Genomic DNA, 17,340 nt, shown 5'->3' with positions numbered 1-17,340 from the left:
CCCCAGGTCCCCTCCAGGGGCAGGAAGCCCGGGAGCTGCCGAGACCAGAAGGCGGCAGCAGCCCCACGGGCGGCGGCCAAGACTGAAAACCCAAAACAGAAATACTACCCACGTGAACCAAAACAAAAGGCTCTTTTCAGAGCCACCACACCCTTCAGATGAAAGAGGTTGTTCCAGAATTATACAATAAATATCTTTATTTTTAAATCATTGCTGCGGCCGATAAACCCGAGAATCTTCGAATGATCCTGGCGGTTGTCCTCCAGCTCTCGGGAGCCTTTGCAACCAGCTGCAGCCGTCGTGAAGCATCTTGCAGACTAGAATGAGTTGGAGAAAAAATAGTCACAGAAATGATTGGTATTCATTGGATTAAGAGTTGGAATTGTGTTGGTGTTTCTGCTCCATACGATCATCCATGTCGCCCTACTTTATCTCATGTTTCCAGCGCATTCTGCAGTGAGTGTCTCACTTCCTGACTCCAAGCCTTTCCACCATCTACAAGGCACAAGTCAGGAGTGTGATGGAATACTCTCCAGTGTGGACCATCGACAAGATGCACTGCAGCAACTCGTCAAGGCTTCTTCGGCAGCACCTCCCAGACCCGCGACCTCTTCCACCTAGAAGGACAAGGGCGGCAGGCGCATGGGAACACCACCACCTCCAAGTTCCCCTCCAAGTCACACACCATCCTGACTTAGAAATATATCGGCCGATCCTGCATCGTCGCTGGGTCAAAATCCTGGAACGCCCTCTCTAACAGCACTGTGGGAGTACCTTCACCACACGGACTGCAGCAGTTCAAGGAGGCGGCTCACCACCACCTTCTCAAGGGCGATTAGGGATGGGCAATAAATGCTGGCCTTGCCCAGCGATGCCTACATCCCGAGAATCTTTTTAAATACCAAATAAATTGCCTCAGGTTCAGCATTTGTGTACTATGCCATAAGGGTTTTAGTAAATAGCTAATATTGCAGTGGCCTTTCTTAAACAGAAGCGATTAAGCGCATATATTTTTTTCTTAGACAATCTCTTTTGTAGTTTCTGGGAGCTGTCTAATTTGTATATTATGGGGAGTTCCAGAATTGTGGCTCGAATGAAATGTATTTCGCATAAGACATTTACTGTGGACGTGTCACATGAGAGTATGAGATTTTATATATATATAGCTTTGGGATTTTGCTCCAGCAAATTAAGGTTTCCCCATTCCTTGCGTGGCAGCGGCTTCTGGCAAAAAAAACTTGATAGGTGACTGTGATTTGTGCAGACTGAACATGTGGTGTGTCAAGGATCAGCCAATTGGAATAGACAATTTGGCATCCTTCATTAGGATAAAGCTGCGTATATAAAGGAGGGGTTGCGGGCTCCATTTCAATGTTGCTTTGTGTTTTTATTAACCAGTCACCATGGAGAACACTCCAGCACGGTGGCATAGTGGTTAGCACTGTTGCCTCACAGCGCCAGGGACCCGGGTTCGAATCTGGCCTCGGGTGAATGTGTGGAGTTTGCACATTCTCCCCGTGTTTGCGTGGGTTTCCTCCGGGTGCTCCGGTTTCCTCCCACAGTCCAAAGATGTGCGAGTTAGGTTGATTGGCTATGATAAATTGACCCTTAGTGTTAGGGGGATTAAATAGGTGGGGATAGGGTGGAATATGTGTTGGCGTAGGGGTTACGGGGATCGGGTGGGATATGTGTCGGTGCAGGCTCGATGGGCCGAAATGGCCTCTATCTGCACTGTGGGGTCTCTGTGATTCTGTGAGAAGGAATTGAAGGGCTTGCTATGCCGACTGCTGCTGCTGTTTCCACCAGTTCCACCACAGCCGGTGCCAAGGGCGCCGTCTCCAAGAAGGGCTCGAAGAAATCCGCCATTAAAATGACCAGGAGAAGGGACAGGAAGTACAGGAGGAGCAGGAAGAAGAGTTCCAGCATCTACATCTACAAGGTGCTGAAGCAGGTCCACCCCGACCCGACACCGGCATCTCCTCCAAGGCCATGAGTGTCATGAACTCGTTCATCACCGACATCTTCAAGCACATCGCCTGCGAGGCTTCCCGCCTGATCCATTGCACCAAACACCAGACCATCTCCTCCAGGGCAGGAGATCCAGACCGCCGTCCGCCTCCTGCTGCCCGGGGAACTGGCCAAGCACGCCATCTCAGAGGGGACCAAGGCAGTCACCAAATACACCAGCTCCAAGTAGAGTCCCCCTCCCAAAATAAAACCTGCAATTAAATCACCAAACAGCTCTTTTAAGAGCCACTTCACAAAGCCTTACAATGGAGCTATTAAACAAAACCGAGACCCCTGAACAAATACTTCTGTTAGGCTGTATGTTAATGCAATGAATTGCCAAATTAATCGTCTGGTTCATCCATCTACATGTGGTGCGTTCTATTTATGAAAGCTGTTTTAATTCGCATTTCTTACTTTTGAGTATAAGTCCCTGAAGGGATTGGGGAATTCATGGGGAAGGGGGCAATCGGTGCTCAATAACTCCGAGAACAAGGATTTCGGTTGAAACCAAGGCTCTTCCCTGCCAGTTGAAGAATTTACTCTTGATATTGAAACCCAGGAGTACAGCGAAGATCAATGTTGCCGGACCGCCAATATTGTGGAAAAAAGCGGGTAAAATGGGAGGTAGCTCAAGCATTAATGTTCATTGATGCCACATTTCGGTTTCAGAAGACCTTTGTTTTGTACAGGGAAGGGGAGAACTTGGAGACAAGAAATCATTGAGACCGCGACTTGGAGTAGGAGATAAGACGGACACATTTCCCCAGATCAAAAAACAAAGGGCCAAACTAATTCATAAAAAATGTGAGCATAAAAAAAGCCTGAGGGTTTTATACCTTAATGCGAGAAGCATCAGGAACAAGGTAGATGAATTAGCTGTGGAAATAGAGGTTAATAATTATGATCTAATTGGGATTACGGAAACATGGTTGCAGGGTGAGCAGGGCTGGGAGCTTAACATACAGGGGTATTCAGTATTTAGGAAGGATCGACAGAAAAGAAAGGGAGGAGGGGTAGCATTGCTAGTAAAAGAGGGGATAAATGCAATTGAAAGGAAGGATATTAACTCAGTTAATACAGAATCTATATGGGTGGAGCTAAGAAATAGCGAGGGGCGAAAAACATTAATAGGAGTGGTATATAGGCCTCCAAATAGTAAAATAGAGGTTAGGGAGGGCATCACGAGGGAAATTAGAGAAGCGTGCAATAAGAGCACAGCTGTCATCATAGGTGACTTTAACTTACATATAGATTGGACTAGCCTAATCAGTAAAAATAATGAGGAGGAGGAATTCCTTGAGTGTTTAAGGGATGGTTATCTGGATCAATATTTCGAGGAACCAACTCGGGAACAGGCTATATTGGACTGGGTACTGTGCAATGAGAAGGGACTAATCAGTAATCTTGTTGTACGGGGACCCTTGGGTCAGAGCGATCATAACATGATCGATTTCTCACTCGAAATGGAGAGCGAAGAAATTGACTCAGAGACTAAGGTCCTGAATTTAAACAAGGGGAATTATGATGCCATGAGACGGGAACTGAGTAGGTCTGATTGGACAACGTTCCTGAGAGGACTGGAGGTAGATAAACAATGGCAAACATTTAAAGATAGAATGACAAAATTGCAAAAATTGTTTATACCAATCTGGCATAAAAGGAAATCTAAAAAGGTGACTCAACCGTGGATAACAGGGGAAATTAGAGACAGCATAAAATCCAAAGATAGGGCGTATAAAATAGCCAAAAAAAGCGCCAGAGCGGAAGATTGGGAACAGTTTAAGATAGAGCAAAGGAGGGCAAAGGGCATGATCAAGAGGGGCAAAATAGCTTACGAAAACAAGCTGGCGGAAAATATAAAAACTAACTCCAAAAGCTTTTATAAATATATCAAAAGGAAAAGACTGGTGAAAACCAAAGTTGGTCCATTGCAGTCAGATACGGGGGAATATATAATGGGAAATAAGGAAATGGCAGATCAACTAAATGCATACTTTGGGTCAGTCTTTACGAAGGAAGACACAAAAAACCTCCCTGGGATATCGGGAAAAATAGGGACATTGGCAAAGGAGGAACTGACGCAAATCAATATCTCTAAGGATATGGTGTTAAGGAAGCTAAAGGGATTGAAGGTGGACAAATCCCCAGGGCCTGATAACATGCATCCTAGGGTACTGAAGGAGGTGGCCCAAGAGATAGCGGATGCACTAAGGATGATTTTTCAGAATTCATTAGACTCGGGAACAGTGCCGATGGATTGGAGGGTAGCTAACGTTACCCCACTATTCAAAAAGGGGGGTAGGGAAAAAGCAGGTAATTACAGACCTGTAAGCCTTACATCAGTTGTGGGCAAAATGCTGGAGTCCATCATTAAGGATGAAATAGCGGAGCACTTAGCAAATGGGGACAGGATAGGACAGAGTCAACATGGATTTACAAAGGGTAAATCGTGCTTGACTAATCTATTGGAATTTTTTGAGGGAGTAACTGGTAGAATAGATGGGGGAGAGCCAGTAGATGTGGTGTACCTGGACTTCCAAAAGGCCTTCGATAAGGTCCCACATAAAAGATTAGCATGGAAAATTGAGGCTCATGGGATAAAGGGGAAAGTTTTGGCGTGGATAGGGAACTGGCTGTCAGATAGAAAACAGAGAGTTGGAATAAACGGCTCATTTTCTGAATGGCAGGCAGTAACAAGTGGGGTACCACAGGGATCTGTCCTGGGCCCCCAGCTGTTCACAATTTACATTAATGACCTGGATCAGGGAGTCGGATGCAGCATTTCCAAATTTGCAGACGACACTAAACTAGGAGGTGGGGTGGGCTCAGAGGAAGAGACCAGGAAGCTCCAGAGCGATTTGGACAGACTGGGCGATTGGGCGGATAAATGGCAGATGCACTATAATGTGGACAAGTGCGAAGTTATCCACCTTGGGTGCAGGAACGGGAGGGCAAATTATTATTTAAATGGCAATAGATTGGGAGAGGGGGAAGTACAGAGAGACCTGGGTGTTCTTGTACACCAGTCACTGAAGGCGAGCATGCAGGTGCAACAGGCGGTCAAGAAGGCAAACGGTATGCTGGCCTTCATAGCAAAAGGGTTAGAATACAGGAACAGGGATACCTTGCTGCAGCTGTACAGGGCACTGGTGAGACCACACCTCGAGTACTGTGTACAGTTTTGGTCGCCTCATCTGAGGAAGGATGTTCTTGCCATGGAGGGGGTGCAGCGGCGATTCACCAGGCTGATACCAGGAATGGCGGGAATGACCTATGAGGAGAGACTATGTAGTTTAGGGATGTACACACTGGAGTTTAGAAGATTGAGAGGGGACCTCATAGAAGTGTATAAAATTCTGACAGGTCTAGACAGACTGGATGCAGAAGGAATGTTTCCCTTGGCGGGTGAGAACAGAACTAGAGGACATAATTTAAGGATAAGGGCTAAACCATTTAGGACAGAGATGAGGGGGAATTTCTTCACTCAGAGAGTGGTGAACCTGTGGAACTCATTGCCACAGAGGGCAGTGTACGCCAGCTCATTAAATATATTTAAGAGGGAATTAGATATATTTCTACGGGCAAAAGGGGTTAAGGGTTACGGAGAGAAGGCGGGGACGGGATACTGAATTAAAGGATCAGCCATGATCTCATTAAATGGCGGAGCAGGCACGAAGGGCCGAATGGCCTACTCCTGCTCCTATCTTCTATGTATCTATGTATCTATGTATCAAGAAATCTGCACAGCTCACATTTACAAATGACATTTAAGGTCGAAACATGTCCCAAGATGCTTCACGGGGGAAAGAGATGAAGAGACGCTCAAGTCTTTACAGAGAGCTGAGCTAAAGATACATGAAAAAAACATAAGATTCAGAAGAACTTAATAATAATAATAATCAATTTTATTGTCATTGTTAGTGCACAAGTGCAGTACAATGAAATTTAGGCTTGCGGCTCCCGAGAGTGTACATTTAGATTAAGACATTTAACATTCAACATTCATTTGACTTGTAATACATAAACATAATAAAGTGCATTGGCAGATGTGCAGGCTTTAGAGTTTATTTGTGGAGTTCAGTAGGATGACAGCCCTGGGAAAGAAGCTGTTTCTAAATCTGGTTGTTCGGGTGCGAATGCATCTGTAGCGTCTCCCAGATGGCAGGAGGGCGAACAGACTGTGGCTGGGGTGCGTGGGGTCTTTGATGATGGTCAGTGACCTCCGTAAAGAGCGAGAGAGAATGTCTCTGGGGATATATAATCGCTCTGAGGTGATACACGCTTAGGAAAGAAGGCGACTTTGTTTTGTGTTTTGTTGGCGGGCATTTTTCAGGAGACGAGACCTTTGGCTCTGCAGCGTCTGGTTCGCCTGGTTAAATAGCGCCGGCTGCTGGAAACTCTTCATCCCCCAACACACACTCAGATAGAGAGAGAGAGAGAACAGGTCCCAGCCCCAAGCCGTGGCCGACACTCACCCTGCCAGGAACACCAGGAGGAAGACCAGGACTGCGCCCACGGCCAGGAGACCCAGCGCCACCGTGTCCCAGCAGATCCTGGAGGCGGTGGCGGCCACCAAGGAGTGCCGGGGGCTCTCGGCTCTCAAGAAGCTGCTCTCGGGCCACGGCTACGACGTGGCCAGAAACAACTGGCGGGTCCACCAGGCGGCCCGGAGCCTGGTGACCAAAGGCTCACTGCTGCAGCCCACCGGCACCGGCGCCTCGGGCTCCTTCAGGCTCAGCAAGAGGTGGGGCGACTGGGAGGAGGAGGAGAAACCCAAGAGGGAGCCCGCCTACGCCGCCAGGGAGCGGAGGAGGATGAAGCAAGGTGCGGTCAGGAAAGCGGCACCCAGGAGCAGAAGCTCGCCCAGGAAGACCCAGAAACAGGGCGCCGCCAGGAAGGGGGCGAGGAGGGCCACCGCCCGCAAACCCAAGGGGAGGAAGGCGGCCAGGGCCAAAGGGAAAGGCAAACGCCAGCGTGCAAAGCCGAGCAAGCTGGCCAAACAACCGGAGCAGGAAGCGGACCAAACCCCCGCTCAGGAGGAGACCTCCCTGTCGGAGAAAGAAAGCCAAGTTTGCTCAGAGCAAGAGGACAGCTCCTGAAGGGGAGACCAATCAGAGGATGAATACCTTCAATATCAAATGGCTCTTTTCAGAGCCACAAAAAACATTCACAAAGAGCCGGACCGGAGGGTTGGGTGTGTGAAAAAAGGAACATTGCAATTGGCCAGATGGTTAATGACCAAAATCATCCTTATTGAAAAATAGAAAACCAATTATTTCCCCATTACAATACTGGAAATTATTAAAAATTCGATTGAGTTTTAATTCCTGAAGTATACCTGCCAGGAATAATACAATACATGAACCAATATTGGTTTTTAACTCCTATTTTAAAGGTGGTTAAATTGACAGCAGCAGAGCTGTGATAGATTGTAGGGCGGGAGAATCGGAAGACCAGGAGTCCTCAGCCTGGAGCCACTTTCAACAGTCCTCAGCCAACTCCGCAACCGCAGCTTTTGCCTCAAATTGTTCATTTTGTTAGTCTCATTGCTGAAGCGAGAAATATATCTGAAAATTATAAATGGTTGAAATCCAATCCTGCCGTGCAGCTGATGATTGTTGCTGCAAGTATTTATTGCAATGGGCATATCGTGAAACTACAAACGTCTTTATGAACTCCTGCGGTTGCGGTGATGCCTTCTAGATAGCATTTAAATTCTGTTAGTTAGTGACACGATTTCGGTAGGTCAGTCGTCTTCGCCACTTGAATGTGTAAGAATCAACGTTGAAACAACAATAATGAGCTATTTTCGCTTCCATTGTGTGCTTCCGATACACTTTTAATAGCCGAGCTGAGATTGTCTTTGTCAAGACCACCAATTTACATTTTTATAACGTAAAACAATGGATGGTATCGCAGAATACAACCTCCAAAACGCTGGGGAAATTCCTACAAAACGTGGTCCTAAAATTCAGGCACCATAAACCAGGTGGCCCCACTTATAAACACATGGAATTTTAGAATGTGGTCTCCAACGTACTGGTGAAATGTTGGGGACTTCCCAACATCCCAGGTAATAGGATTTGGTCACCAAGAACCAGTGTGTGATTGTGCGGACCCAGATCGATGAGTAGCGGGGACTGGAGTGCATCATCAACCCGGACCACCAAATTTTAATTTGATTTGTTTAAGTTTTATTTGAACTTTTGTTAATTTACAGTCAATTTGTTTAAGCACCAACCAAAAGAGTCCCCCAAACGCCGGACCATCTCCTCCCGGCCGGGAGATCCAGACCGCCGTCCGCCTCCTGCTGCCCGGGGAACTGGCCAAGCACGCCGGACCATCTCCTCCCGGCCGGGAGATCCAGACCGCCGTCCGCCTCCTGCTGCCCGGGGAACTGGCCAAGCACGCCGTCTCGGAGGGGACAAAAACTGTCACCAAATACACCAGCTGCAAATAAAGCCTCTCGTTCCTCCCACCTTAAAAACTCAACCCAAAGGCTCTTTTCAGAGCCACTCACCAGATCCAGAAGGGACTATTTATTTTCATTTGACTAATGACATTTGAAATATGGACAGCATAAAGAACGAAACTCTTTAAAAAAATGTTTTATCATGCTTTCTTTATTTAACCCCCACTTTCATTTTTTTGTCGTATGTTCAGATTTTGCTGGTGTGTTTTTGTAATACAGTATATCGTTAATTTAAAATAGATTGAAATTTAACAAATATATAACAAAATGATGCATTGTCACTGCCCTGTTTTGTACAAAGCACTCATTTATAAGCGGGTCGCTGAAAAGCTAAAATGAAATTAAATCTGTCAATTCAGGAACCAGTAATTTTAAAGGATCAATTTGCCATAATTCACAATTTAATAATGAATTATTCAGTCCCACAGACGCTATAATTTTAATTAAAATGATTATTCAGTCCCACAGATGACAATCTTTAGCAGTAATGATTATTATTTAGTCTCACAAATGCCATAGTTTTAATTATTATTCAATCCCAGATACCATAATTTTAACGATTATTATTCAATCCCACAGATGCAATAATTTAAACAATAATGATTATTATTCAATCCCACAGATGGAATGATTTTAGTAACTGGTTAATATTCAGTCCCACAGATGCAATAATTTTATCAATAATGATTATTATTCAATCCCACAGATGCAATGATTTTAACAATAATGATTATTATTCAGTCCCACAGAGGCAATGATTTTAATAACTGGTTAATATTCAGTCCCACAGAGGGCCATCACTTTAACAATAACGAGTCTGATTCACAGACGAGCTCTTATTCGATAAGCCGCCTTTTTCGTTGGTGTCCGAGGTTGGAGCGGATTGAAAAACGCGCCAATCAGAGGCAGAGATTTGCCGGGTTTTCAGCCAATCAGAAGGCGCGGCTGGGCGGGGCCGGCGGCTGCTATAAAAGCCGCAGCCCCCCCCGGGGAAGGACAGCCGCCGCCCGCCCGGGGAGAAGGGACAGCAGTCGGCCGGCATCTTGGGCAACAAGGGCTCGCGGGTGGGCGGGGCTATGACCTCACCCGCGCGCTGAGGCGGTTGAACGGCCGATCAGGAGCCACGTGACCCCGGAGCTGGCGGCGGCCTTTTAACACAGTGGGCTGGGCCCCGAGGCGTTGCGGGCTGCGATTGGTGAGCGCAGCTGTCAATCTACGAGTCGCAGCCAATAGAAAAGACGGACTCCGTGAGGGACTTTAAGCGCGCGCTGTGTTCCCGCAGTGCGCACGCTCGGTGCTGCTCGCAGTCCCCGGATGAGGCTCCGGTTTGAGGGAGGAGATAAAATGGCGGCGGGACTGAGGAGCGGCGGATGGTGCGGTGAGTGTGGATCAGAGAATCTCCGACATTTACAGCAGCGCCGGCCTCTCTCAGGCAATCTCTGGGAACATTGGGTCGAAGCGGCCGCGCGAGGGAGAAAGTTCAGAGAGAGTCCCATTGACTCAGATACACACTGGTCCTGGAGAGAAAGGTCAGAGAGAGTCCCATTGACTCAGATACACACTGGTCCTGGAGAGAAAGGTCAGAGAGAGTCCCATTGACTCAGAAACACACTGGTCCTGGAGATGGACTGGGGAGAAAGGTCAGAGAGAGTCCCATTGACTCAGACACACAGTGGTCATAAGAACATAAGAAATAGGAGCAGGAGTAGGCCAATTGGCCCCTCGAGCCTGCTCCGCCATTCAATAAGATCATGGCTGATCTGATCCTAACCGTCAATCCACTATGACAGGACTATCTCCTGAATCTAACAGAATTAGACACACGAAATAGGAGCAGGATCGGGCTACACAGCCCCTGGGCCCGCTCCGCTACCCACAGGGCCATGACCGATCCGAACCTAGACTCAATGTCCAAATTCCTGCCCACTCCCCGTAACCCTTAATTCCCTTTACTTCTAGGAAACTGTCTATTTCTGTTTTAAATTTATGTAATGATGTAGCTTCTACAGCTTTTTGGGGCAGCATATTCCATGGACCGACCACCCTCTGAGTGAAGTAGTTCCTCCTCATCTCAGTTTTGAAAGAGCAGCCCCTTATTCTAAGACTATGCCCCCTCGCTCTAGTTTCACCCATCATCGGGATCATACTCCCTGCATCCACCCGATCCAACCCCTCCACAATCTTATATGTTTCAATAAGATCGCCTCTCATTCTTCTGAACTCCAATGAGTAGAGTCCCAATCTACTCAACCTCTCCTCATATGTCCATCCCGTCATCCCCGGGATTAACCGAGTGAACCTTCTTTGTACTGACTCGAGAGCAAGTATGTCCTTTCTTAAGTATGGACACCGAAACTGTACGCAGTGTTCCAGGTGCGGTCTCACCAATACATTGTACAACTGAAGCAATACCTCCCTATTTTTATATTCTATCCCCCTAGCAATGAAAGCCAACATTCCATTGGCCTTAGTCACTTGCTGCACCTGCATACTAACCTTTTGAGTTTCGTGCACCAGGACCCCCAGATCCCTTTGTGCTTCAGTACTTTCCAGTTTCTTGCCATTAAGATAATAACTTGCTCTACGATTTTTCCTGCCAAAGTGCATAACCTCACACTTTCCAGTATTGTATTCCATCTGCCAAATCTCTGCCCACTTACTTAGCCTGTCTATGTCCCCTTGCAGGTTTTTTATGTCCTCCTCACTCACTACTTTCCCTCCCATCTTGGTATCATCTGCAAACTTTGATATGTTACACTCGGTCCCCTCCTCCAAATCGTTAATATAGATTGTAAAGAGTTGGGGACCCAGCACTGACCCCTGCGGAACACCACTAGTTACTGATTGCCAGTCTGAGAATGAACCATTTATCCCAACTCTCTGCCTTCTGTTAGATAGCCAATCCTCTATCCATGCCAGAATATTACCCCAATCCCGTGGTTTTTTATCTTAAGCAATAATCTTTTGCGTGGCACCTTGTCAAATGCCTTTTGGAAGTCTGAATACACTACGTCCACTGGTTCCCCTTTATCCACCCTATACGTTACTTCCTCAAAGAACTCCAGCAAATTTGTCAAACATGACTTCCCCTTCATAAAACCATGCTGACTTTGTCCTATTAAATTATGATTATCCAAATGTCCTGTTACTGTCTCCTTAATAATGGACTCCAAAATTTTACCTACCACAGATGTTAGGCTAACCGGTCTATAGTTTCCAGCCTTCTGTCTACTGCACTTTTTAAATAAGGGTGTTACATTAGCAGTTTTCCAGTCTGCCGGTACCTTTGCCGAGTCCAGGGAGTTTTGGAAAATTATTACCAATGCATCCACAATCCCTACCGCCACTTCCCTCAAGACCCTAGGATGTAAGCCATCAGGTCCAGGTGATTTATCCGCCTTGAGTCCCATTATTTTACCGAGTACCACTTCCTTAGTGATTTTGATCGTGTTTAGCTCCTCCCCCCCCCTTTAGCCCCCTGTTTGTCCAGTGTTGGGATATTCTTAGTGTCTTCTACTGTAAAGACTGATATGGACTGGGGAGAAAGGTCAGAGAGAGTCCCATTGACTCAGATACACACTGGTCCTGGAGATGGACTGGGGAGAAAGTCCCATTGACTCCGATACACACTGGTCCTGGAGATGGATTTGAGTGAAAGGTCAGAGAGTCCCATTGACTCAGATACACACTGGTCCTGGAGATGGACTGGGGAGAAAGATCAGAGATTCCCATTGACTCAGATACACACTGGTCCTGGAGATGGACTGGGGAGAAAGGTCAGAGAGAGTCCCATTGACTCATACCCACTGGTCCTGGAGATGGACTGGGGAGAATGGTCAGAGAGAGGCCCATTGACTCAGATACACACCGGTGCTGGAGATGGACATACAAGAATGGATTAGGAAAAAAGGGTGGCTTTTGGCAGATACAAAGGACTAAAAGCAGTGGAAGCCCGAGAGGAGTACAGAAAGTGCAGGGGGATACTTAAAAAAAGAAATTAGGAGAGCGAAGAGGGGTCATGAAAAAACACTGGCGGGCAAAATAAAGGAAAATCCCAAGGTGTTTTGTTAGTATATTAAGGGCAAGAGGATAACCAGGGAAAGAGTCGAGCCCATTCGGGACCAAAGTGGCAATCTGTGTGCAGAGCCAGAAGATGTAGGTGAGGTTTTAAATAAATATTTTGCATCTGTGTTCACTATGGATAAGGACAATGCAGGCATAGAAATCAGGCAGGGGGGATTGTGATATACTTGAACAAATTAGTATTGAGAGGGAGGAGGTATTAGTGGTTTTAGCGGGCTTAAAAGTGGATAAACCCCCAGGCCCAGACGAGATGTATCCCAGCCTGCTGTGTGAGGCAAGGGAGGAGATTGCAGCGGCTCTGACACAAATTTTCAGAACCTCTCTGGCCACAGGGGAGGTGCCAGAGGACTGGAGAACAGCTAACGTAGTACCATTATTCAAGAAGGGTAGTAGTAGGGATAAATCAGGGAATTACAGGCCAGTGAGCCGAACATCAATGGTAGGGAAATTATTGGATAAAATTCTGAGGGACAGAATTAGTCTCCACTTGGAGAGGCAAGGATTAATAAAGGATAGTCAGCATGGCTTTGTCAGGGGGAGATCATGTCTAACCAATTTGATTAAATTTTTCGATGTGGGTGACTAGGTGTGTGGATGAGGGCAGTCCTGTTGATGTAGTCTACATGGACTTCAGTAAGGCTTTTGACAAAGTCCCACATGGGAGACTGGTCAAGAAGGTAAGACCCCATGGGATCCAGGGCAATTTGGCACATTGGATCCAAAATTGGCTTAGTGGCAGGAGGCAGAGGGTGATGGTCGAAGGTTGTTTTTGTGACTGGAAGCCTGTGTCCAGTGGTGTACCACAGGGTCTGGGTCCTTTGCTGTTTGTAGTGTACATTAAAGATTTAGATATGAATGTAGGAGGTATGATCAGTAAGTTCGCAGATGACACGAAAATTGGTGGAGTGGTAAATAGCGAGGAGGGAAGCCTCAGGCTACAGGAGAATATAGATGGTTTGTTGGGAAAGAGCAGGGGAAATATCCCCGGTGTCCTAGCCAATGTTTATCCCTCAATCAATGTAACAAAAGGATAATAGCAAAATACTGCGGATGCTGGAAATCTGAAATAACAACAGGAAATGCTGGAAACACTCAGCAGGCCAGGCAACATCCGTAGAGAGAGAAACAGAGTTAACAAAAAGATAGATTATCTGGTCATTATCACATTGCTGTTTGTGGGAGCTTGCTGTGCGCTATTTGCCGCATTTCCATTACAGCAGTGACTACACTTCAAAAGTACTTGATTGGCTGTAAAGCACTTTGGGGCATCCGGTGATGGTGAAAGGCGCTATAGAAATGCAAGTGTTTCTTTCTTCACTGGTCTCACCAGCGACCTCTTCTGGCTGATGGTTGATTGACAGACGATAGTCCGCGCATGCGCACAGGGAGCGACGGTTTGGACTGAGCCCGGCACAGCGACCCCTCCCGGTCACCAAGGGGGGGGAGGAAGGGAGGGGGGGGAGAAAGGGAGTGGGGAGCCAGCAGACCCTCTCCCCTCTGCCGGCGATGGCTCCGCTGAGCTCCGTGCCGCCCCACGCACTGACATGCTGAGCGCAGCGCCCCGGTGAGCCCGAGCCCCGCCCTTCCGAGGCCGGGCCTGAGACGGCCGATTGCGGCTGGCCAGGCCTGGTTGCCTTTGTAACTCTCCGCCTCCCGATCTCCGGGCCTGAGCGGCTTGAGATGGCTGATTGCGGCTGGCGAGCCCGGTTGCCGGAGTAACCCTCTCCGCTCCCCCTCCCGAGCCCCGCCCCCCCCCCTCCCGAGCCTGCTCGCTTCCCTCTGGCCGCGCTCTGTGTGGAAGTGCGCCGTGCAGCGCGAGGAGCTTGCAGTGAGCCCAGCCAGCCTTTACCAAGATGGCTGGCCGCTGGTTCGGAATCGGGCCCAGCGGGATGGCCGGTGCGTAGCTCGGGCGTGGCTGGGCAACAGACGCCCAGGCTTCGAGGCCTGCCTGGAAAAACGGTGAAAGGTAGGAAAATTATAGAGGTTAGAAAAAAGATTTACAAATGAATTAACTTTTTTAAACATTTTGTGTTTTAAAAGCGACTTTTTTTGGTGGAAATGTAGATTTGAAAAGAAACGAGCAGAAAGCGGGAAAAAGAAATGAAAAGTTTGGAATCACAATAGCGTCGACTCACCTCGGTTCAGAACGATAAGGCCCGCCCACACACGCACCGATTGGTCGACCGTCAGGTCACTGAAGCGTAGGATTGGTCAATCGTCCTGTCACTCGACTCTAGGGGGGCCCGCCCACACACGCCAGGAACCCGCCCCCGCCACGCCGCGATTGGTCGACCGTCAGGTCGCTGGACCATACGATTGGTCGACCTCGATGTAACTCAATGCTAATGAGCAGATAATGAGCGGAATTTTGAACGTTTTTTGGATACTGCGGGCGCAATTTTTGTCCGGCCAAAACGTAAATACGCTTACGACCGTTCCGGAATCGCAAGCTTTCTTTTGATGTAACGCACGTGTAGGTACGCTCTATAACTTTTAGAGTGTATAGCTCGACAGACAGACAGATAGACAGACAGATGTATCCTAGATAGATAGATAGTATAATATATACTAGCTGGGGGAGCCCGGCTTTGCCAGGGCTGTTTTGGGCCGGGCGGTTTAAATCGAGTGCGAGGCTTTGGGGCCTGTCTGTCCCTCTGTGAATCTGCTGCCGGACAACATTTTAAATCGAGTCCCAGGCTTTTGGGCCCTGTCTCTGTCCCTTTGTGAATCTGCTGCCGGGCAACATTTCTACCTTTTAATACCTTGAAAGATGAAAGTGAAAGTACTTATAAAACGTTTTTGGTAAATCTTATGTTATTTTTAAAAGAGATACTAACTTTTTCAAAGCTGGATGATCAAAGTAGTTTGAGCTGGAAGCTGAAGTAATGGTAGTGAAACAATGGCTGCCAGATCCCTGAGATGAAAATGATTAGTCCCGCCCACACACACACACACCCCGATTGGCCAACCATCAGGGGACCATACTGTAGGATTGGTCAATCGTGACGGCACAGGATTGGTCGAACCTTGACGTCAGTCAATCAATGCTAAGTAGCAGATAATTAGTTTAATTTTGAAGGTTTTTTGCATAAGGCGCGAACAATTTTCGTGCGACCGAAAAGTAAATACGCTTACGACCGTCCCGGAAGCGTAAGCTTTCTTCGGAGGTAACGCGCGCGTAGGTACGCTCTATAACTTTTGAGCGCATAGCCGGACAGACGCACACCCAAGGACAGACAGACAGATCGACTCGTGTGTATGTGTGTATGTATATATATCTCAAGAAAAGCAGTGGTCCTAGTACTGACCCCTGGGGAACACCACTGGATACCTTCCTCCAGTCTGAAAAACAACCGTTCACCACTACTCTGTTTCCTGTCACTTTGCCAATTCCGTATCCATGCTGCCACTGTCGCTTTTATTCCATGGGCTTCAAGTTTGCTGGCAAGCCTATTATGTGGCACTTGTCGAACGTCTTTTGGAAATCCATGTACAACATGTTAACCGCATTGCCCTCATTAACCCTCCCTGTTACCTCATCAAAAACCTCAATCAGAATCAGTGCGGCCGGGCCCGGCGGACGTGCGGCCAGGGCCCTGGCACCAGGAAACCCTGGGTGCAGCGCCTCCCCCATCCGAGCCGCCGCTTCCCGGTTTCTTCAGCCGGTTCCACCAAGTCCGACTCAGGCCAAAGGACAGGAGCCAGGCTCCCAGAATGGCCCGCAGCTCCAGGGAGCATGCGCACTCTCAGCGGGTAAATCAGCGAGTTGGATAGAGCAGTTTCTGGGGCGCGGTGAATTGTGGGTGCTGCGGCCGCCATTAGTCAGCAGCTGTCGGGAAGAGTTTTAATGCAGGCTGACGGAAGGTAGGTCCCTGGCCGCCTGTGTAGGTCTTTTTGTTGCTTCATTTTGAGCTGGAGTGGAGATGGAGGAGAAGCTGCTGGGTTTAACCCCCAGTACTTCTGAGCCCAGGAGGACCCAACAATTTCCAATGTGAGACTGTCAAGGAAGGTGGATTCTGGGGGAGATTAGGTTGTTACACAGACACTGTCCCTACAATGTAAAAGAGTATTGTTTTAGGAATAAGTATTTCTGTAGAGGCTTTTAATCCAGTTTACATCTGCAGATAACAACAGAAAATGCTGGAAAAACTCAGCAGGTCAGGCAACATCCATGGAGAGAAATTTGAGTTGACGTTTCGGGTTGGACCCTTCTTCAAAACTGGAAAGAAAAGAAACCAGATCGAAGGCAGGGCTGCGATCGGACAAAAGAATAAAAGAAACAAAAGAAGTAAGAGATTAGAAGCTAGACGAGATGGTAATAGGCTGGGATTAGGTGTAAAGTGTACTGGCAGGGCAAAAGATAGCTGCCAGGTGTGAGAGAGAAACAAAAGGAAAGGGGGGGGGGTGAAAGGAGTGGAACAATTACAAGAGAAAATGAAATGGGGGCCGAGTTTATGATCTGAAATTGTTGAACTCGATATTGAGTCCGGAAGGCTGCAGACTGCCTAATCGGAAGATGAGGTGCTGTTCCTCGAGTTTACGTTGAGCTTCCGTGGAACAATACAAGAGGCCAAGGACGGTGAGGTCCGAGTGGGAACGGAGCGGTGAATTAAAATGACAGTCGACCGGAAGCTCGGGGTCACCCTTGCGGACTGAACGGAGGTGTTCCGCAAAGCCCGACCTTGCCGTCCTTGGCCTCTTGTATTGTTCCACGGAAGCTCAACGTAAACTCGAGGAACAGCACCTCATCTTCCGATTAGGCAGTCTGCAGCCTT

Source organism: Somniosus microcephalus, unplaced genomic scaffold (genome assembly GCF_052327205.1).
Source record: "Somniosus microcephalus isolate GS21.2 unplaced genomic scaffold, FLI_Smic_1.0 unresolved_chr3, whole genome shotgun sequence".
NCBI classification, from domain to species: Eukaryota; Metazoa; Chordata; class Chondrichthyes; order Squaliformes; family Somniosidae; genus Somniosus; species Somniosus microcephalus.
This window is presented reverse-complemented; position numbering follows the sequence as displayed.